Source organism: Podarcis raffonei, chromosome 7, assembly GCF_027172205.1.
Source record: "Podarcis raffonei isolate rPodRaf1 chromosome 7, rPodRaf1.pri, whole genome shotgun sequence".
NCBI classification, from domain to species: domain Eukaryota; kingdom Metazoa; phylum Chordata; class Lepidosauria; order Squamata; family Lacertidae; genus Podarcis; species Podarcis raffonei.
The window spans coordinates 77,399,677-77,423,537 of record NC_070608.1 but is presented as its reverse complement, the minus strand read 5'-3'; the positions used below and the strand labels follow the sequence as shown (position 1 = coordinate 77,423,537).

Genomic DNA, 23,861 nt, shown 5'->3' with positions numbered 1-23,861 from the left:
TTGCCTCCTATAAATCAAGAGGCATGCCTAGATTAGTTACTCAATAGAGCCACAGGGGATTGACTCCTCTGAAGGTGGGCAGTTTTTTAACACTTATCTAAAAGCACGTATTTCAGAATTTGAAACATGTGTCCAGGTTTCATGCAGTGTGCCTCAACCTTTCGCAAATCGAAGTCACTGCCGGCAGAAATGATGTTTTGTTTTGTTATAATTAAGGTCACTTGCGGAGCTTTATTGATATTTTTTAACATTTCCTGTGGCTTCCTTAGAGCTGTTTCTTTGTCTCTCGGAACAAGGTAACGAACTCTGCAGTTTCTCATTGCAATCCTCCGAGGAGCTCTGTGTTCCTTGCCATCTTATCCTTTGAAATAGTGAAATGGGACTTTTTGTTAATGTGCAACTAGGTCACTAGATTACGTTTCTTTCGGGCCGCTTGTAACGTTACATTCTGTTGCTATGTCTTCTGATAACGCAGATGGGTGGCAATCTAAATTAGGCCATGGATAGGGGGAAAAAGAGAGACTGTGTCATGTAAACTGAGCTGAACTACTGGGGACACCAGGAGTTCTTGTGGAGTTCATCTTTTCTCTCGTTTTTTTCTAGATTAGGCGCTGTCTCCTTGTGATTTTTTTAGTTTAGCTGTGAGAGCACAACCCAGCATGAACTTAACTGCATGGAGTTCTCCCAATGAATGCAGGGTGTTCACCCCACAAATGGCTGGGGTGTGGTCCTTGATCTGTACTATAGAATGGGCACCAGTGTTGCTGTTGTTGTTGTTTAGTCGTTTAGTCGTGTCCAACTCTTTGTGACCCCATGGACCAGAGCACGCCAGGCACTCCTGTCTTCCACTGCCTCCCGCAGTTTGGTCAAACTCATGCTGGTGGCTTCAAGAACACTGTCCAACCATCTTGTCCTCTGTCGTCCCCTTCTCCTTGTGCCCTCCATCTTTCCCAACATCAGGGTCTTTTCCAGGGAGTCTTCTCTTCTCATGAGGTGGCCAAAGTACTGGAGTCTCAGCTTCAGGATCTGTCCTTCCAGTGAGCACGCAGGGCTGATTTCCTTCAGAATGGATACGTTTGATCTTCTTGCAGTCCATGGGACTCTCAGGAGTCTCCTCTAGCACCATAATTCAAAAGCATCAATTCTTCGGCAGCAGTGGTAGGATGCTGTAAACTTAACCCTTTGTCCCCACTTCAGTCCTGATTCAGATCAGACAACCCCCAACACCTGCAATTTGAATTGCAGTCTGTCTTTCTTTCTCCCAGTGCATGGGGGTCCTCATCTGGATTACAACCATAGCACGGGGCAAAGGCTCAAAGCCCCCTATCTGCCATGCTGTGGCTCACCTGGGATAGCTCAATTGGTAGAGCACAAGATGCTTAATCTCAGGGTTGTGGGTTTGAGTCCCACATTGGGCAAAAAAGATTCCTGCAATGCAGAGGGTTGGACTAGATGATCCTTGTGGTCCCTCCCAACTCTACAGTTCTGTGATTCTGTGAAGTTCAAGGCCCCTGTCTGGCAATTTGTGAGGAGTAACCCCCACTGCACTTAAGGGCAGAACTTAATGGTTCTGGCCTCTAACTCAGGCATCCCCAACCTTCGGCCTTCCAGGTGTTTTGAGACTACAACTCCCATCATCCCTGACCACTGGTCCTGTTAGCTAGGGATCATGGGAGTTGTAGGCCGAAACATCTGGAGGGCCGCAGGTTGGGGGTGCCTGCTCTAACCAAAGGTTCTAGAGGAACCCCTTTTCCTGCAATCTCTAATTAGGTGCTTTTTCTGTAATAATATTCTGGGCCTACCCAACATGGTGCCCTCCATATGCTGTTGGATAACAAGTCATGCTAATTTAGTTGAGATCCTTGCATTGCAGTGGGTTAGACTAGATGACCCTTGGGATCCCTTCCAATTCTATGATTCTAAGTCCCATCAGCCCCACCCAGTTTAGCTGATTCTAATGGGTGATGGGAGTTGTCTCTTTAAACACACGCCCAAGGTGAATGCCCTGGGCCAGATATCTGGGCCAGATAGCAATAAATTGGAGCAATAAATTGAATATGGAGGTGGAAACTGTCATTAGGGGTGTGTGTGTTTGCTCACAGTTCATTTAGATGGCATTAAATAAAGGATTAGACTATCTATACCCATTACCCATAATGGCTAAATGGAACCTCAGTGTTCTAGGGCAGTATTCCTTTGAAGGTGACTAGAAGTGGGTTGTTCTGTTCATGTTCCGTTTAAAAGTTTCCCAGAAGGATCTGGTTGGCCCAGAACAGGGGTCAGCAAACTTTTTCAGGAGGGGGCCGGTCCACTGTCCCTCAGACCTTGTGGGGGGCCAGATTATATTTTTTTGGGGGGAGGAAATAAATGAATTCCTATGCCCCACAAATAACCCAGAGATGCATTTTAAATAAAAGCACACATTCTACTCATGTAAAAACATGCTGATTCCCAAACCATTTGTGGGCCGGATTTAGAAGGCGATTGGGCCGGATCCAGGCCTTAGTTTGCCTGCCCATGGCCTAGATGACCCCCAGTCTCACCCAGCAGCGCTATTTGTGCCTTATGAAACACAGGGAGCTCAGCTATTTATTCTATGACTTGCCCATATTCATGTCAGCTGGCCCAGGACTGTGACTTCTTAAGTCCTTTGGTCTGGCAATAGATGGCCACTTTTAGTGCAGACCTGATTTAAAGGTAAAGGGACCCCTGACCGTTAGGTGCAGTCGTGACCGACTCTGGGGTTGCGGCGCTCATCTCACTTTATTGGCCAAGGGAGCCGGCGTACAGTTTCGGGTCATGTGGCCAGCATGACTAAGCCGCTTCTGGCGAACCAGAGCAGTGCACGGAAACGCCGTTTACCTTCCTGCCGGAGCGGTACCTATTTATCTACTGGCACTTTGACGTGCTTTTGAACTGCTAGGTTGGCAGGAGCAGGGACCGAGCAACGGAGCTCACCCCGTTGCGTGGATTAGAACCGCCGACCTTCTGATCGGCAAGTCCTAGGCTCTGTGGTTTAACCCACAGCGCCACCCACGTCCCTTGCAGACCTAATTTAGGATATGGGAAAAAGCGCTAGGCAAACCTTTGTATTCTGCACCATGGCTCATATGTAGAAAATTCTGAGCCACAGAAGCTGCATAGCATGAGAATTATCAGGGAACTGTCCTTTCAGGGACTATTGTGAAGGCCAAGTAGGCCTTTCAAACCTCGCATGAAGTGTAATAACTGCTGTTCCAAAAATCCCCTAATCCCTATGGCTTATCGCCACAACTATTTCTGTTGTCTTGACTCACCAGTTTAATTGGTATTTATGAAAACTGCTGACGTTCCATTGATAAAGGTTTGTGTGTGGAGCTGCCCTTCTGTTGGTTGAAGTGATTTTGATTCAGCATGGAGGCCTCTGCTAAGAGAAGGGAGGAAGTCATTTTATCTGGACCCCCCCTCCAAAAGAGTGTGTAGGGGTAATGTTCAGAGGACTGCCCCCCCAGAGCAGCTGAGGGGAAGGGCATTTGCATAAATTGCCTCCTCTCTTCAATTAGCACTGACCTTGCCACAAACAGGACTACTTCCACTCTCTGAAGGGAAACATTGGACACAGTCCAATGTTTCAGCCATCCCAAAGGACTTGGGATGGAATTAAACATTATTATCGGCAAATGTGTGGCCCCTTGTACATGCACACTGATTCTTCTTTGCAGATGCCTGCTATCCAGCAACTGCAACTGTATTTCTCCCACCCGGTCCCACACCTGATTTTGGAGCCGGATAGAGGGGGAAACAATTTAGAACTGCCTGCTTGGGCATTTGCAGTATAGAATTGGTGAGTGGTTAATAACGCACCCCCCTTCTCTGCATATCATCACTTCTCCCCTGCAAGTGATATGCAAGACCCGTAACACCCACATTCTGAGGGAAACACAGGGTTTTCTCCTCTTGACATCTAAGTTCTGCCCTCGAGATGTCTACTGATATACAAGAGTTGCTATAAATAAAAGAAGTGTGTTTGCCAGCTGTTGCTAGTACAGTATGCTACCAGAAATACAGGAAAACACTTCTAGATTCCGTCCCTCACAATGTCCTACAGAATCACACTACTGTACTTAATGGTGTACTTTGTAATTAAAGAGTTGTGTTTTCTTGTGGGATATTTCTGCAGGACATCAGCACCCCTGATCTTTTTTTAGCAGTGTTGGTTCACAGAGAGGCTTGCAGCACTAATAGTTCCTCTTTCCAGTTGTTAGTGCCATTGCAACAGGAATTTGTTTAGAGACTTTTAAAAGGGTTACAGGTGTGTGCCTGGACTCACCTGTGTGCAGCCAGCATTCATGTATGTGCATCAACACACTGCTTAAAAGTTTAGGATCTTTTGCTGACGCTTGTTATGAACGTGTTAACCCGTAACCTTATGCCCACAAGGAGTTCTCTCACAGAGAGGAGCAAAGAAAGCTTAGTTTATTGTATGAAATAGGAGTGTCAGAATATGTGTAAATTCTGCTTCAATAATATGTATATAAATGCTGCTTGGGACAGCAAAGTTACAATTTGATGAGGTAGCAAATTCTACAATACATACACACCGTGATTAAATATTAAAAGATTCCCTAACTATTTTAAAAGGCCTGTAGAAATGTGGGCATGAGAATTTTGCTATAACCCAACACTAGAAGTTAGGAGAAGGGAGAAGGAAAGTATAACTACCAGAAAGCATGGGGTTTAAATAATATTCTTAGCTAATGCTTCCTAGTAGGGACAGGAGGGGTTTTGAGATGAGAAATTCCTCTCTTTATCTCCTGCCCATTTCTCACCTTGCCCATCCTAGTGAGAAAATGACTGAAAACTGGCCATCCTGTTAGTTTAACAAAAGGGTGAAAGACTTTGATAGTGCGTCGTTATCTGACCGTCTGTGTCTGCTATCTGCATTCAGATCACTTGGCCATTGTGCTGATGGCTCCCATTGAGAAGTTGAGTAAACTGTATGTGGCAACTAAATTTGCATGTGTTAATCTTCAGGTCAGATATGGGTGAACTCTGGATATGCCTGCATGCCTTTCAGGAGGAGGCAGGAATCAGGACTGTTCCAGGGTCACCAAAGCTCATCATGGAGGGTCTTCTGTCATATTGGAATTATGCCAACCTTATTTCCTGCTTGGCAGGGGGTTGGACTCGATGGCCCTTGTGGTCTCTTCCAACTCTATGATTCTATGATTCTATTATTAATGCCATGAACTACAGAGATAAACCATATCATAAGTTCAGATTCACACACACCTCTTTACAGGAATATTCATCAGTATATAAATGCTAATGAATGAATGGTGCTCAGATTACCATAACACACAATGGATTCTACAGAAGCAAAATATATTCAGAGTGGCACTTAGTTGGATTGCCCACCATTATCACCAGGCCCTGGGCCAGCTTTTGTGAAGTCACCATGGAAGATTGCAATTTACGTATTTTGATGGATGTTGGGAGCCCATACCTGTAGGTTTCCTCCTTGGAAACCACTCCATTTTCCTTCTTCTTTTGACTCTTACTTTGACTGGATTAATTCAGGTGCTTGACGGGGACTGTGTGTGTGTTGTGGTATGGTTTCATCTTATTAATACAGAGTTCCAGTGGTGTATGAAAGAGGATGGCTTGATTACTGAAAGGGTTTGCCAAGCATTCCCCAACCAGCCCTGGAATAGAGCAACTGGAAGGCTCTGTAAGCATGTTGTCTAGCTATGGATCTGTTTGCACAGCCAGATTGTTGACTAAGAAGAACTCTGCTGAATTGGACTAAAGGTCTATCTAGTGCATCCAGCCCAATCGCCTTCTAAATCCAGCCCACGGACAGTCTGGGAATCAGCGTGTTTTTACATGAGTAGAATGTGTCCTTTTATTTAAAATGCATCTCTGGGTTATTTTTGGGGTATAGGAATTCGTTCATCTCCCCCCCCAATAAAGACCAGCCCCCCACAAAGTCTGAGGGACAGTGGACCGGGCCCCCTGCTGAAAAACTTTGCTGACCCCTGATCTAGTGCATCATCCTGTTGTCCGCCAAAGCGTTCCTTGGAAGAGCATACACAGTGGATGACAAAAGTCGTCGTCCTTTCCTGGTGGTTCTCCAGCAACTGCTATTCAGTACAGTGCTGTCTCTGAATCTGGAGATTCTTTTTTTGTGAGTCACCTTCATTCCCAATAGCCATTGATAGACCAGTTCTCCAAGAATTTCCTTAATCCCTTTCCTAAAGCCATGTGAGCTAGTGGTCATCAGCACATCTTAGGACAGTAAATTGCATACAAGAATCATGTGTGTGGTGTGAGTTACTTTTGCTTGTTTGCCAGTTTGATCTGCTCACATTGCCTGTTTTGTTTTGTTTTTTGCTTCAAAAGGCTTGTTCCACAGGTTAGAACTGCGTATTATTAGTTTTCCTAGATGCTTTCCTTATCAGCATGTTGCTGGGAACAGCTAAAAGTAGGGAGCAGGCAAACCACTGAAGGGAATCAGTTTGTGGTAAGAAGGAGCCTGGCAGAGATATCTAATACGTCTAATTGCAGATGTATGTAATCCTTGGATAGAAGTGCATGTTACGCAGCTGGTTCTCCTTTTTAAACTCGCCGCTGCTGCTTCTCTGCAAAGTAGCATCAGGGAAAGGAACTATGTGGAAAAGGGAGCAGGACGAAGGATACTTCATCCTTTTCTGGCCGCAACTTTGCTCTCCCGTTGCTCTCCCATGGCCCACCTGGCAAGGGATCCAGACCATTGTTTCCTGCAACCCCACCTAGGAGAAAAGCAGTAGGTCATCCTGCAGGACAAGACAGCTTCTGTCACCTGCTTCCTGGTTGCAAATCTTGCCTTGTAATGCCAGCTTGCAGAGGAGAAGGGGCGGGCAAGGTCTAAAGAGCAGAAGCTGCCTGGGAAACATTTGATTCCATCCGTGTGTGTGTGTTTGTGTGTACACATGCACTGCATTCCCTATCTCATTCACCTCGGTTATTTGCTTGCTCCATCATTCCAGCTGCTGCCAACATCTTATTGGTAAGGGAAGCCACTAGGGGAAAAACAACTGCTGTATGTATAGTCACGGCTGGCTGGGCCTCTTCATACTTCTAATGCACTTAGCCTCCTATCTAGATGTTGTTGCTGTTTTTTATCTCTAACATATTTAGCATAACAAGTTGTTTCAACAGTTTTTTGGAGCCTTTGATCTTTAGCCTTCCTTTCAGAAGCTGAACGCATGGGGATTGATGCTAACCGACTGCGTTATTTATAGCTCTCTGAATCCCGGCCAACTAAAACGAGTGAAATTTCAGATATTATCTTGGGGTCTTGCAGAGCTGTCGGCCAAGGTTTCCCTTTTAAGCTGACCTTTATTCTTTCAGTTATAATCCTGGAGGTGCCTATCTATGGGGCCTGAACAGCTAGCGACCCCCTTATCTTAATGCAGACCACCCAATGTCTCAGAGACGGTGGAGTACTCCTCTGGTCCAACTGCTGGAGAAGCACAGTGCCTGTTGTGGCTGCAGAGACTGGTAACCCATAACTGCTGCATCCTGTGTTGTTTTTGCTATGTTAGCAGCACTGAAGTTACTTTTCCAGGGCACAAGCCTGGGCAGTGTGTATGGGGTTGTTATCCTGCCTAGATGATAAGACCCCCCTCTCGGCCTCGCTGATGTGACCCAAGAAAGCAAAGCAATACATTTGGCACCAGCTTGGCTGCAGGAGTTGCCGGAAGGAGGCTTACATGATGCCATCAACTGTCTTAGAAACTCCACTCTGGATTTGTGTAGCGTTTACTCCTCAGCCTTTCCTTCACCCACAGGTGTCCCGCAAAGCAGCGGGGACATACTTTTCTTCGGGGTTTACTCCTAAAGCCTTTCTTACAAATGGGTATAGCCTCAAGGTGCAGTGGAGGTTGGGGATCAGAGTTTTCCTTCATCTAGGTCATGGCAAACTAAGGCCCGGGGGCCAGATCTGGCCCAATCACCTTCTCGTACCTACAGGACCGCCTCTCCTGGTATGCCCCACAGAGAAACTTACGGTCTTCAAATAAAAACATCTTGAAGGTCCCAGGCCACAGAGAAGTTAGGCTGGCCTCAACTAGAGCCAGGGCTTTTTCGGCTGTGGCTCCAACCTGGTGGAACACTCTGTCACAAGAGACTAGGGCCCTGCGGGACTTGACATCTTTCCACAGGGCCTGCAAGACAGAGCTGTTCCGCCAGGCCTTTGGCCAGGGCACAGCCTGACTCCCTCCCTCGGCAATCTTCGCGGAGCTCTGGCCCAATGGTGGCCAGTGGCTTGAATTTAATTAATTTTATAATGAATGATTTTAGAGTGTTGTTTGTGTTGTACTTTTGTATTGTTTTATTGTTGTTAGCCGCCCTGAGCCCGGCTTCGGCTGGGGAGGGCGGGATATAAATAAAATTTATTATTATTATTATTATTATTATTATAAATCCGGCCTGCAGACGGTCCAGGAATCAGCATGTTTTTACATGAGTAGAACATGTCCTTTTATTTAAAATGCATCTCTGGGCTATTTGTGGGGCATAGGAATTCGGACATTATTTTCTTCAAAATATAGTCCTGTCCCCCACAAGGTCTGAGGGACAGTGAACCGACCTCCTGCTGACCCCTGATCTAGGTGGGCCAGCTTCCCAGGTTGACTAGCCCCATCTGCCGCTAACTTCCCTCAACCGCACGGGCAGAAACTGCCTTCTTGACCGTCGGATCCACTATTGGTCTTGTCTGCTCAATTTGCCAGAGCCTGTGTTGCATGCAGGGGAAGTCCCTAACTCATCAATGGTTTGAGATCTATTGGCTACCCTCACCTGGTTTAGTCGGTCAGTCAAAGCCGTTTCCTGGGGTATGGATGCTGTCACATGCTGACAGCTTCAAGGAGCCACAGGTGAGAGCTGAGTACAAGTGGACAAACTACTCCAGAAGGAGCATGATCTGTCCCCTACCAGAAGTACCCCATACCCTCGTTGTCAGACTAGGGACACATGTATCTGGAGGCTTGTCACACTGTTTGGCTGCATTTGGGGCTACAAAATGATATCTTAAACTGTTTGTCAATAATTGGGGAAATTGTAGGGCAGCTGTGTTCACTGAGTTGCAGCTGTTCCCTTCCACTTTCACAAAGCCTCGGCTGTCTTGTCCCACATTCTAGTAAAAGAGTGCTGTTAAAAATAATAATCACAAAGTGAGATTTGCCATATTGAAACCTCTGGATTAGTGCTACTGAACTAGCATTATACAGTACAGGGAGCACCTAGCTTCCAGAGACATTTTTAACAAAAAATGACCAGAAGGAACGGAGTCATATGGGGTCAGGGGGCACAGAAGGCACAGAATACAGTGCTGTTCTCCACCTGCAGTAACAATAACCAATAGTTATGACCCACACAGCAGTCTCAACACAGCACTGAACATTTTGCAGAAGTGCCTCTCATTTTCTTATGGTGCAAAACTCATGTGCTTTGAGTGTTTGCAAAATGAATTATCTGCTAAGCCTTGAGAGATGAGAAACAAGTACGCATTCATTATTTAATATACTGGTTGATCCCTACACTGGAATTTAGAAAATGGGTTGTGGAATATATTGAAGCGCTATCCCAGAATAAAATGTAATGCTTTTAGCGATTGCATACTTTCATTAGCCGGCTTTTAGGTGCTCAGTGAGTGCAATTAGATTACAAACGTGGGAATTTCTCTTGCATAACCTGTTGTGTGGATACACTTCAGTTCTTCCCCACCGTGAAAAGGGTGACCTTAAATGAACAAATGATGAGAGTATAGTCTTTATAAGCACTGAGTTTGCAAGCTTTTTCTCCAGGCCTTTTCTTTCCAGCTACTAAAGCATGACGACTTTTCTATATTTGCAGGGTTGTTTTCCCCCCTCTCTCTAAAGAGGTTTGTGAGATATTGACAACGGTCTGTTGGTTAGGCTCAGTTCCAGCATTGTAACATGCTCTTAAAAAAGATCATTGAGGAAAGGTTGTGCAGACCTATGAAGATGTTTATTTTACAAACCAGCTCTCTTTCTAGACAGTAGGACTTCTGCAGGGAGAGTTTTATCAGGCACTTGGTTGGCATTCACAACCTTTTTTGTGCATTTTGAGACAAGGAATAAATTTATTTGTACATATGTGTGTATTCTAGAAAATATTTTAGAAAACACTTACCGCTGTTGGGGTTTTTTTGGGAGGGCTATAATGTTTGTGGACAGGGACGCGGGTGGCACTGTGGGTTAAACCACAGAGCCTAGGACTTGCCGATCAGAAGGTCGGTGGTTCGAATCCCCGCGACGGGGTGAGCTCCCGTTGCTCGGTCCCTGCTCCTGCCAACCTAGCAGTTCGAAAGCACACCAGTACAAGTAGATAAATAGGTACCGCTCCAGCGGGAAGGTAAATGGCGTTTCCGTGCGCTGCTCTGGTTCGCCAGAAGCGGCTTAGTCATGCTGGCCACATGACCCGGAAGCTGTACACTGGCTCCCTCGGCCAATAAAGTGAGATGAGCACCGCAACCCCAGGTTCGGCCATGACTGGACCTAATGGCCAGGGGTCCCTTTACCTTTACTATAATGTTTCTGGAGAATGCATGAAAACAGCATACTGTGTCAACTCAAGTAGGTTCTATGTGGGTTGTCTGAAGGATTTCACTGGATGAATCATGCAAATTGTAGAGTCCCTAGGGTTATGTGGTCCAATCCCCTGCTATGCAGGAATCTCAGCTAAAGCATCCATGATAGATCGCTTGAAAACCTTCAAGGAAGGAAAGACCACCAGCTCTCATGAGAGTCTGCTCCACTGTCAAAGAGCTTCCACTGTAAGAATGTTCTTCCTGGTGTTTAGTCGGAATCTCCTTTCTGGTAACTCAAAGCCATTGGTTTGGGTCCTATCTTCCAGAGCAGTAGAAAACAAGCTTGCATCATTTGCCATGTGACAGCCCTTGAGATATCTGAAGGTGGCTATCATATCTCCTCTCAATCTTTTCTTATCCAGGAGAGACTTGCTGTCTCTCCAAACCTGATCCACTCCCCAACCCCCTGCTAATCTCTTCCTTTTTAATCAAATCAAGTAAGCAGTGGAAGCCTAAACTGCTTTGGCCCTACATACCTGAAGGAGCGTCTCCACCCCCATCATTCAGCCTGGACACTTGAGATCCAGCTCTGAGGGCCTTCTGGCGGTTCCCTCACTGTGAGAAGTGAGGTTACAGGGAACCAGGCAGAGGGCCTTCTCCATAGTGGCGCCCACTGTCCCTCAGACCTCATGGTGGGCCAGACTATATTTTGGAAAAAAAACCCAACAAATTCCTATGCCCCACAAATAACCCAGAGATGCATTTTAACTAAAAGGACACATTCTACTCATGTAAAAACACGCTGATTCCTGGACCGGCCGCAGGCCGGATTGGGACGGATCTGGCCCCCGGCCTTAGGTTGCCTACCCCTGATTTAAACCATCTCTCTTAGGTTGTGGTTTGCCCTATTCTCTCCTTTACCATGTCATTTTTGTTAGACAACTGGGCTGGACAGCTCCACTAGGCATCCTTATAAAGCAAAAGTGGAATTTGTTTGCCAGCATTATGACCTCACAGAGCCAACCCCGTCAGTTTTGGCAGGAAAATGATTCTGTTTCCTTCATCCTTTTCAGTTGTTTTTGGAACAAGTTCAGCATGTACATAGGGACATTACTGTCAGGAGGTTGTATGTTTGTGACATATGCATCATTCCAAAGGAGGCCATCAATGTGTTGTTGGTTTTTAATTAAAAAACCACTTTCCCCCCAAAATAGTGATGGATAGATTATCTGTATTAATATACAATGGTAAGAATTCTCTGGCCTCTTATGTCAGGCATTGCCCCTTAAAAATCTCCTAAGGGATAAATGTTATTCAGTGAATGCAGTCCGTTTCCCATTGGTGATGGCATTTCTACCATTAAGCTGTTGCTGGATTGCACTTTTATTTATTAGAACGGCTTTGTCCGTTTACAGCCCCATTCAACAAAAGCTGTTTTATGGGCGTTGAACATTTTGTGAGATCCTGTGTGATTCCTACAAGGTGGTGGTTGTTGTTTTTTGCAGCCTTACGATTGTAGCATCAGCTGATGCACTAGAGGTTAACTGAGTTAATGACGTTGCTTGTCAGCATCGGTCAGAATTAAACCACAAGGTGTCCACCATTTCTCCTCTTTCAACCACAATGTAATTGCACCATTGAGCAAAATGGAGACGGCCTTCTTCCCTTATATTTGTACGGATAATGGGTGGCATATTATCAGGGCAGCATATTATCAAGGGCCACCCCTATGTTTGTTATCCCTAAGTCAAAGGAATGTTGATGCAAGAGAGCAATTTTTGGAGCAGGACCGTTTTTGCTCTGTTCAGCGGTGAACCCGATGCCAGAGCTGAGGGGAAAACAAGGGCGATACATTTGGACAAGTCTTGGTTATTTGGTGCTTCTTGTTGCCGAAGGAAAAGGCCTTGTTTTCTACCTTGTTTGCATGGCTTGCCATCTGTTGACTGAAACAGCGAAAAAGCTTGATATCCTACTGTTACTGTAAAGTCTTCCACAACTACATTGTAGGAGAGGGACTGGGAGGTGTTTCTTAGGACCAAGGTAAAGCTGACAAGCTCCCTTGTTGTTTTTGCTATTGCCAGAAGGTGTTCCCTTGTTAGTGTAATCTTGTTATATTGATAGAGTGGCTGGGGAAACCCAGCCAGATGGGCAGGGTATAAATAATAAAATATTATTATTATTATTATTATTATTAGTATTATAAAATACTGTACTGTGGTGTTTTTTGTATGATGCTATATTGGCTATTATGCTGTTATGAAATTGTTCTTCCTGTTTTCTTTCTTGTAAGCCACTTTGAGCACAATTTGTTTTCGTGCAAAAGTGGCATGCATACAAAATTATGAATAATAGCAACGAAACAATTTATTATTTGTACCCCGCCCATCTGACTGGCTTGCCCCAGCCACTCTGGGCGGCTGCCAATATATAAAAATATATAATTAAACATTCAAACGCTTTGTATACAGGGCTGCCTTCAGATATCTTCAAAAGGTTGCATAGTTACTCATCTCCTTGACATATGGTGGGAGGGCGTTTGCTACCACTGAGTGAGAAAGCCCTCTGCCTGGTTCCTTGTAGCGTCACTTATCGCAGTGAGGGAACCGCCAGAAGGCACTCAAAGCTGGACCTCAGTGTCCGGGCAGAACGATGGGGGTGGAGATGCTCCTTCACAAACTTTGGGTCCACCCCTCATTGGCCACAATTTTTGTCCTGCCTGCAAAAACATAGTGAACCAGAAATATGAGTTTTGGCTTCAACTGACCAGTTTTGCGGGCCCAAAGTAGTAGGGAATTTGTATTTTGTTTTTGAAACCCATCACAGTCCTGAAAGGTTTTATTAGTATTTGTTCATGTGGGAACCATATAAAAACAACATTTATGTTATAATGGAAAATGCCCCCCCTCCCCATGTAGCTGGTTCAGTTTTCACAGCTGCATATTGTTCTCTCACCCAGAGCTGGGGAAGGCCAGCTCCTTGCTTGAGCAGGGCTGCCCTTGCTGCTGATGGTGGACCTGATAAACAAATAGACTACTGTTGAGAGTTTATGGAAGGAATGGGTGGGGGCAGAAGGCAAGGGGGTTCCTGGAAGGCTGCAAGGGGGCTGATGAGAGCGGGCCAAAATTGATAGGGAAAGGGTTTATTTTCTGAATGTTTGAAGAGCCCAGTGCCGCAGGGGAAAGACAAAGAACAGCGCCCTTGAATCCCTTGTATCACGTGCAGGCTTATCTATTCAGCTTCACGTGCTAATTGTGTATCAAAGACAGGCTTCGGTGTTTGTTTTGCCATTGATCCTGGCCTAGAAAAGTCTTCTGCGCAAAGTACCGTATTTTTCGCTCTATAAGACGCACCAGACTACAAGACGCACCTAGTTTTTGGAGGAGGAAAACAAGGGGAAAAATATTCTGAATCCCAGAAGCCAGAACAGCAAGAGGGATCGCTGCACAGTGAAAGCAGTAATCCCTCTTGCTGTTCTGGCTTCTGGGATAGCTGCGCAGCCTGCATTCACTCCATAAGACACACACACATTTCTCCTTACTTTTTAGGAGAGAAAAAGTGAGTCTTATAGGGCAAAAAATACGGTACCTTTTACGTTTTTCTTCACTTGCGCTGCTATCAGGATCACCGCTGGTTATTTTTGTTACTGCGAGCGAGCAAGCGATAGTACTTTTCTGGTGAGAGCAGCCAGATTTATGTACCCAAAATGTGCAGTAGATCTTTCTTTTTTTAATAAATATTTTTTATTAAGAATTTCAACACAATAATTTTAACAAAAAGACATCATCCACATTATTTTCCCACCAACCCCTCCCCCCCAAACATATACCCACCCTCCGACTTCCCTCAGCTCCTATCTCTGGATTCTCAACATATATTTTTATCTGCATGTTATAGAGTTGTAAAGACCCTCAATTTATCTGTCTATATATTACCAACAAAGATTTTGTGCATGTTTATTCAAAACCTGCCAAAGAGTCCAGTTCGTATTGTTCCTTCAAATATTTCGTAAAAGGCTCCCATTCATCCTTAAAGTCACAGTTATCCTTGTCACGTAGTTTGTGTGTCAAAAAAAAAAGTGCGGCAGATCTAGTCTGTTTGGATTTTTAGCAGAGCTTTCCATGCAGTACTGCATTGGAAATCATTCAAACCATTAAAAAATGGGTATACAGTCATACCTCGGGTTAAACTTACTTCAGGTTGAGTGTTTTTGGGTTGCGCTCCGCGGTGACCCGGAAGTAACCCTTTCCGGTACTTCCGGGTCGCCGCGGGACGTAACCTGAAAGCACGTAACATGAAGCGGATGTAACATGAGGTATGACTGTAGGGCATTCGAAAGGGTGGGCGCCACTACCAAGAAGGCCCTCTGCCTGGTTCCCTTTAACCTCACTTCTCGCAGTGAGGGAACCACCAGAAAGCCCTTGGAGCTGGACCTCAGGAGGCTGAACGATGTGGGTGGAGACGCTCCTTCAGATGATTTGTTGTGACACTTCATCTGTTACCAGGTTTAGGAAAGGCCAAGCATTGGAGCTTCAAGGGAACTGTTGCTTCAGCAGTTGCTCAGTTTAGACTGAGAGCTTATATAGGCTCCCTCCCTTCTGGCTTCTCAGCCAAGCCCTGACCCAAGCAGTTGCTTTCATGAGCTTCACCTTCCTCCTGAGGAGATGGCTATCCGGGTACTTCACCATCATCTTTGAAGATCCTTCCTGAGTGTTCCTCTGCTCTCTTGGGTGTGTGGGTGTTTGATAACTATCCAGGAACCCAAGCAATAGGTGTAGAGACTTCACCTCCAAGAAGACTCCTCTTCTAACACCTTTTCCACCGCCAAGTACACTCATGTGTTTGCAAACCTCCTTTGTAGAACTTGAGTGGAAATATTATGGTGAATCTTGTCAAAGGAACAACAAATAGGTGGTTAGATGTATAGCGCAGAAATAGCAGCTGCACTTCATATAGGAGCTTTTGGTTTGTAGCCTTCAGTTACTGCTGGTGGTCCAAGGCCCTGAATTTTATCAAAATAACTCCAAAGGAAAAATAAATAGGTCTGCATCCAGACAATGCATTGTATATCTTTGCAGCGGCAGAAAACCCCTCCATTTAAGTCTTCATCTGACAAACGATTGCCTTTGCTGAAGTGGCTCCAAATACCCAACAGGAACAGAACATGAGGTACTCCAATTACTCTCCTCAATAGTGTTTTTCCCTCTCTTCGAGAATTGCGTGGGTGAGATAAGAGGGAAAGGTGCGGTGTCCACACCTAAACTAAAGAGTAAAGCTTTTCACTGAAAAAGAGGACGGGGGAAATACAAAGAAGAGAAAAGGATATCTTGGAATTGGAAAGGAGTCACAAAGTTGAGCGGCTCAAACTCTGCAGAGTTTTTCCTTTTTTAAAAAACATCTAACACTGTAGTCATCATATTTCCAGTATTTTCAGAACAAAGGGCCTATTATGTTGAGATGCAAAATACAGCAAAAGCACGTAGAATATGCCAGTGAGTAAGGCTGCTGATTGCGCAGAAGAAATATAGGACAGTTCAAGGCAGGAGCAGTTTCCACACAGTGTTTGCCTTCGGCCACCAGCCAGGTTGCCTGTCAGGAAAACATACAATTAAGCAGGCATATTGCTAAACTTCACATGCACAGCAACTCCCTGGCTTAAACGTGTCATTAAATGTTTTCTGCATTTGAGAATGGCTTCTTTGAAAGGGTTTCTGAACCTGTGGAAGAAAGGCAGACTTAGGGCTTGGTTCACACATGACCCCAGTGTGTAATCTTCAGTGGTGGCAGTGGTTCTGTGTAGTACATATTCTCAATGAAGCAATTCAACTCAGCACAGATAGTAATGAAATCAGTGTTTCTGCTTTCATTTCTCAAAATTCACATCCCAGTGGCAAATAGCGTAGACTCAATCTTTTCCAACCATTGTTTAGCAATTATAGGCCACAGCTTTCTTTTCTTTTTTCTTAAATCATCTTTATTGAATTAAAATACAAATATATATACATAAGGTAAAGGGACCCCTGACCATTAGGTCCAGTCGTGACCGACTCTGGGGTTGCGGCGCTCATCTCGCTTTATTGGCCGAGGGAGTGGGCATACAGCTTCCAGGTCATGTGGCCAGCATGACTAAGCCGCTTCTGGTGAACCAGAGCAGCACATGGAAACGCCGTTTACCTTCCCGCTGGAGCAGTACCTATTTATCTACTTGCACTTTGATGTGCTTTCGAACTGCTAGGTTGGCAGGAGCAGGGACTGAGCAACGGGAGCTCACCTCGTCGCGGGGATTCGAACCGCTGACCTTCTGATTGGCAAGTCCAAGGCTCTGTGGTTTAACCCACAGCGCCACCCACCCACGTTCCAATATATATATATATACATACATAAAGATAAAAAAAGAAAAGATCAAGACAAAAAACAGAAAGAGGAAAACACACACACATACAAAACAAGAATTTGCATTATTATATTGCATCATTGAATTTCTAAATAAGACTTCCAATTCTTCTCATTGTACTTGTGTTGTTATTTACGTTTAATGCATAGCCTTCTATTACCCTAATTTGTTTTTGTAATCTGGGAGGACAGGCAAAGGTGTGTGATCTTGCCAGAGCCAGGTCATAAAACTATAGCTAGTATTTGTGTAGAGCACCGACCAGGTATCTAACCAAAATTCAACATGCTTTGAAGTCTGATTTCAGGAGAGAAGAGAGTTGAACTTACTGCAAAAAAGTGAGACTTAAGAGGGGCTTGTGTTTGTTTGAATTGTTTCCCATGTTTGTTTGAATTTATTCGCCATGTTTGATATTGCCGAATGGTATACAGTTAAGAACCACAACACAAAGAAACAAAGTCTAGCCGGAGTTATTAACTGGCAGTGAGCAAACGTAAAGCAGTTTGAAAACAAATCACTTCGTTTCATGAAAGTTTTCATAAGGGAAGGTTACACAACAGTTAGAGAGAATAGAGAAGATTAGGCTAAAATGATGTTTTTAGAGATTCTTGGTCAGGAAGCAGCAACAACAAAGCCCAAAGACTCAACTGACAGCGTAGAATTTCTTGTGAAGTGTGGGGAGGGGAACTCACAAAGCGTTGTGTGCACAAATGTTCACAGTTTGGGAATACCGGTGAACCTGAAGCCTGCGAGTATGTTCTGCAGCAATTTTGATGCTTTGCTCTGGGTATCTACTACCTGCCTTTCTGTCATTCTTGCATGATAGAAGTTTGACATGAGCAAACTGGGGAACATAAATGTTTGGAGAACATAGAAGGTATCATTTAATTTATTTATTTAAATGGTTTGCACTCTCCTTTAAGAAAGAAAAAGTAGTCCCCCCAAAGCAGCTAACAATCCAAAAATTTGCAAATATTAAAACAACTCATAATCAACTCAATTCAATCCACCATAAAACCAACAGCATGAACAAACATGGCAACATGATAAAAACAATCCCAAGCTATAGCAGTATGAAATGTTTATTTTGTACCCCTTACAACAGTTTTGTAGGATAGGTCTGCTTTGGATATTTCCAGGAATAGGGGGGAAAGTAGCAGGCAAATTCTGCTAAGATGGATTTCTATCCTAGGGACCACAGTAGAAAAGAATATTTACCTGAGTAAAAAAGCTATGCATCATAGAAATATAAAATTTTCAGGCATTGGAAACAGAATCACTTTGATCACTAATATCCATCAATGCTTTCTGATGGAATTTGATTGTGTCACGTTTAGATTTTCTGTAAGATGTGGCTATTTTCTTCCACTGAAGTACAATGTGTTAATTCAGCCAAGTAAATATTCTTTTGTCGCTTCAGGTGGCATGTCACAACACATTTAACACTTGGGTGCACGCATTGGCCGGGAGGGAATTGCAAAGTAGTGTAATAACCTAAGAACCCAAAACCTCAAATCAACTCCATTGTCCTCGCAAAACAAGAATCCTCAGGGAAAGCTTTAAAGAGTCTTGTGGGGGGGGGGGGGAGAATGCATTTTAAAATGCATTGGAATCACCTCTAAAACCAAAGCAGCTTTCCACCCTTTTGTTTAGAATGTGGAAGATTAATATGTTAAAATCTGTGGAAGTTGCATACTTGGGGAGAAGGCTGGGTTAGGGAGAGGAAGAAGGGAGTGCACATAATGATACTGGCTTGGATGCTAATACAAGTGTTAGAAGAAAAAAACCGCTCCTTTATCCCTTATGGGGTATCCAGGAGCCCGTATAAAGTCCTTATTATGTAGGTTTTCTATCGGTAGGAGAGAATAACAGAGGCCAACCAGAGAATATTGAGAAGCAAAGCAGTTAGTAAGCCTGATCTTTATTAAACTGTTGCAACAGGGTGCCCCCCCGCCCCGTGCAGGATGGAGGAGGAACCCAGAACAATGGTGTCCAAGCTCTTATACAGTGGATCCTCAGGTTACGTTACCTTCAGTTTTGCCGTACGCACAGAAACATTCTATCATGCCGTGTGCATGCGCAGAAGCGGTGCCTCTTAGATGCTGAGTTTTCGAGGTACATACGGACCCCCGGAACGAATTAAGTTCGTATCCGGAGGGCCCACTGTATAGACATTTGAAATCACTTCCCCTGTAGCTCAAGACCCCCCCCCCAAGAAAAACATCATACACAGGAGGTGGTCCCCAGCAGAAATTTGAGTGTGTTCTGTCTGCCAGGGTACCTGATAATGCCTTATGTGATTGCCTTTTCTGGGTAGCCTGGCCCATTCCTTTGAGATGGTAAATACTTAGTTCCTGAATCTCTAACGCATATTGATAGTGTGCTCAGCTTAACAGATACTTGCCAGACTGTATTTCCAGGGAGGTGTAAGCCCCTCAGACCAATGATAATTGGAAAGCTTTTCCCATTTCCTTCCTCCTTGCAAAGAAATATTTGAGGTCAGTTTGGGAGAGTCAAAATGGCTTCAGGATTGTTCTCCTGTACTATTTCAGACACATGGTTTATATACTTAATGTATGTGTTTGCCTTGTACATTTATGAACATTTATGAACATATTATATTATATTATATTAATGTGTGTGTGTGTGTGCGTGTGTGTGTGTGAGAGAGAGAGAGAGAGAGAAACACCTTGGAATTCCTATAACACAAGTTAAGAATGTTCATGGAACTAAAGTTTATTTCCTTCCCTGCCCCATGCAGCCTCTTGCACCTCCCTCCCCTCCTAAAAAATCTCTCTGGAGGGGTCAAAGGGCTCTCATGAACAATGTGGGATGAAGTCAGGGAGGCAGCCAGGAGAGGTGAGATGTTCGCTCACGAGCCAAGCCTTTTGAATTGTTTCAGATGCTGCACTTAGGGTAGCTAATGGTACTGTGTGATCTTGAGTAGCCAATCTCAGTTTCAGGATGGCTTTGGAAGCAGTCTCAGTTGATGTTGTTGTTTAGTCGTGTCCGACTCTTCGTGACCCATGGACCAGAGCACGCCAGGCACTCTTGTCTTCCACTGCCTCCCGTAGTTTGGTCAAACTCATGCTGGTAGCTTCGAGAACACTGTCCAACCATCTCATCCTCTGTCATCCCCTTCTCCTTGTGCCCTCCATCTTTCCCAACATCAGGGTCTTTATCTTCTCTTCTCATGAGGTGGCCAAATATTGGAGCCTCAGCTTCAGGATCTGTCCTTCCAGTGAGCACTCAGGGCTGATTTCCTTCAGAATGGATAGGTTTGATCTTCTTGCAGTCCATGGGACTCTCAAGAGTCTCCTCCAGCACCGTAATCCAAAAGCATCAATTCTTCGGCGATCAGAAATAACATTAATGTGCCTTGACATTTTCTGTGCTGGCCGAGATAATTTCAAGCCTGGTATTCCAACAGAAGAGACACACCAATGGGTAGAAAATCTGCTGATGATTACTACTACTGTTAATTATTAAATTGCTTATATAACTTTAGTGCTTTATTGCCCATTCTGGGCGATTAAAGATGGGAGCAGATGCCTTTCTATGCTAGTAAACATACTGGAAATGAAGCGCTGACGTCAGAGACTAATGGCAAGAGAAAGCAAGCCTGTCTTAATTTTGCTACTCAAATCCAAGTACTGAACATACCAAACAATGGAAAAAATGTATATAAGGAACATTTCCAGGTTAAGGATGACTTGCCCTTTGTGACAAAGTGCTAATCCTTTAAGACACCAAACAAATAAAGCCATTGTATTACTTCTCAATTAAGTTCCAGTGGCACACATTATTCCAAACAGATTTAAGAACTTTTTGGTTCCAACTCCAGAAATTGCAACCCAGTCAAACATTATTTGTGTGGTTGGAGTGTTGCGATTATTGGAAGCGGCACGTGATGAATGTGTTTTGCTGGTGTATTTTGATAATGTGATACATTTATCCAAGCTCATAAAAGTGGTGGCCATTTATATATTGTCGTTTTGGAAATGTTTAAATAAAAAAGTCTAGATCTTTGATTCAAGATCTTAACAGACAGGCAAAATAAGGCAAGTTTGATTCCCCCCCTCAAAAATACTAGCTGGATGTGAAATAATAATAATAATAATAATAATAATAATAATAATAATAATAATTATTATTATTATTATTATTATTATTATTATTATTATTATTATTTACTGGGCTATGCTACCACAGGTTGAGAACTAGAAAGAAAACAGCATGCCTCAAAGTCCATAAAGTGATTTGACTTTTAGAGTCAGTGTTCTAGCACAGTTTTGAATTTCAGTGGAACCACATTGTACTGTTGGCACGTTGATGTTCAAGGTGGCTGAGGTGGGTTGGATGATGATATAGCCAAAAGCATTAAAGATATTTGGTGAATTATGTAGACAGTTCTATACCATAAATGTAGTAGTTAGTTATACTCAAAAGACCGGGCTCCTGTAATAGTTTGTATAGACTACAGAATTTCACTAGGTGCACATTCCCCCCCCCCCCATGTCAACAGTGCACCTCACACTGTACAGCACATCTTTCAAAATGGTGTGTCACAACACGTTAGTGTGTCGGCTGCGTTGTGTTGGTGTGTCGCACGAGCACTCCCCATGCTCCTCCCAGAGCTGGAAAGGGGTCAATGGAACCTCTGGTTTGCTAGTAAAATTGAATTACTGTGTTGCGAAATGATGCATGTCTAAAAAGTGTGTCACCAACATGAGAAGTTTGGAAAGTTCTGCTGTACAGGGTGACACAATAAAACCGGCCCTGATATAAGGAGCTTCCAGGAAAAGATGTCAAGAGAGGCTTCATAAAATAAGTGAATATATTTTTTTAACTTTATTTTTCAGTTTCTGAAGATTCTGCTGGGGTTACGTTCTGGGGATAGCGCCGGAAGCCAAAATCGCATATAGTCAAAGCACATTGGGTTCAATGGTGGTTGGGATTGCCAAAGCTCCCTCCTGTACTGAATACAAAATGCACCATACAGTTACAGAATTATCTTTGGCTTTTTGTGGCTTAGTGCTCTGAGATACTTTATTAGACACTGGAACGTAGCTCCTATGGAGAAATGTATCCCTCCATGCCTAGAGTTAAGTTAGTAGCTGTTTTCCCATATTGTGTTAATATATTTCTAGCTGCAGACATGAAAAAGATTAGTTGGTCCTTAAGCAGTAAATTATTATGGTCATATAAAAAAGATTTAATGAAATCTGCCTTGGGTCAGGCTGTGTCAGGTTGCAGTAGCTATTTTCCTTGTATGGGAGCACAGTATTGACGAAGGATTTCATTGCAGAAAGGTAGCACTAGGTAATGGTTCATCAAAAGTTCTTTGCTTAAGAGGCAACAAGGGACAATTAATGCTATAAAGCATGGGTAGGCAAAGGCCTGTGGGCAGGATCCGGCCCAATCGCCTTCTCAATCTGGCCTGTGGACAGTCCGGGAATCAGCATGTTTTTGCATGAGTAGAATGTGTCCTTTTATTTAAAATGCATCTCTGGGCTATTTGTGGGGCATAGGAATTCATTCATATTTTTTCCCCAAAATATATTCCGGCCCCCCACAAGGTCTGAGGGACAGTGGACCGGCCCCCTGCTGAAAACGTTTGCTGACCCCTGCTATAAAGGAACAGCAGACTTGCTTGTGGCTGAGTGTAGTAGAATTGGTGGAGGAGAGGGGAGAGGCTGAAGTGAGGCCCACATGAAAAAAAATATATTTCTAAAGGAATATAATAGAAACGTGAATCTAAAATGCGAAGCCCTAGTGAAAGCGCAGTTGCCCCCTAAATAACTGAGCTGTGTTTCAGACAAATAAACCTTATTTAGATGTAGTGCTGAATCGTGAGAATGAGCTGCGGTTAGTCTCAGATTTTCATCCAACCCCCAACCCCCCTTCTTGCTGCCACGAGGAGGAATTTGGAAATTTCCCCCTCTTTTGGATTAACCAGTTTAAGCATACTAATCTTAACTGGAGTTTGTTGGAACAAACACGCTTCAAACCATGGTTTATGAAGCTGATTCGTTACAACACACCATGGTTAAGAATAGCCACAGTATGGTTCAGATGACTCCCTAAACCGAGGTTAATCCAAAACAGAACTGGAAGCTGTAATTCTCAGCTCCTTCTCATAGCCTCACCAGGGGAGGGGAGAGTAGAATGTGTGAACCTGGGAATCTTACATGTCCGAACGCAGCCAGCATAGGAGTCCAAAGCGAGGCCAAGAGATCAGACTTGGTCTTACGAAATGTGTTTGGCATCCATCCCAAGCAGATGTTTGCAAATCTTCTCCAATCCCGGAGCCACTGTTGTGATTCTCTAATGTCTTTCGGTCCGAAGTTGAGTATCAGCCCTCAGTATCGTTTGATGTGCCATTAATCCTAACCAGATTTGTTGTTTTGCAAGGAAATACAAAGGCAAGTGACTCAGCACTGAAAAATACACTTTGTAGCATGTCCCGGAAGGAAGATTAATATGAAGAAAGTAAACAGTGCACAAATGACCCAGCAGATACAATTTATGAAGGGCAGTGAAGCTGGCAAATCTAATGGGAGTCCCTGCAGCTCTAAAGTAGTAATGCACAGCTAAGAAAGAGGGAGCGTTCTGTACAAGGTTTCTGCCTGCATTCTGCAGGAATACACAGGGCCGGATTTAGGTCTGATGAGGCCCTAAACTAGTGAAGGTATTGGGGCCCTTTATATGCCCAGCAGTCCTTTGTCAACAACAAATTGACTCTGTTTTTTGTGTTGATTATATGGTAATTTATGGACCTAATAGGTATCTAAAGCCATTTGCACATGTTGCCATGTCACCAGTCCATGCAGAATGTAGGTACCCTATACAGTGGTACCTCGGGTTACATACACCTCAGGTTACATACGCTTCAGGTTA

At 44.0% G+C, this 23,861-nt stretch overlaps 1 protein-coding gene across 1 annotated transcript in view; it reads left to right on the top strand.

The window, feature by feature from the left end:
• The window catches only part of ANKH (ANKH inorganic pyrophosphate transport regulator), a 126,153-nt gene that overhangs the window by 12,244 nt on the left and 90,048 nt on the right, over positions 1 to 23,861 (top strand). The gene's annotated exons all lie outside the window — the stretch shown is intronic.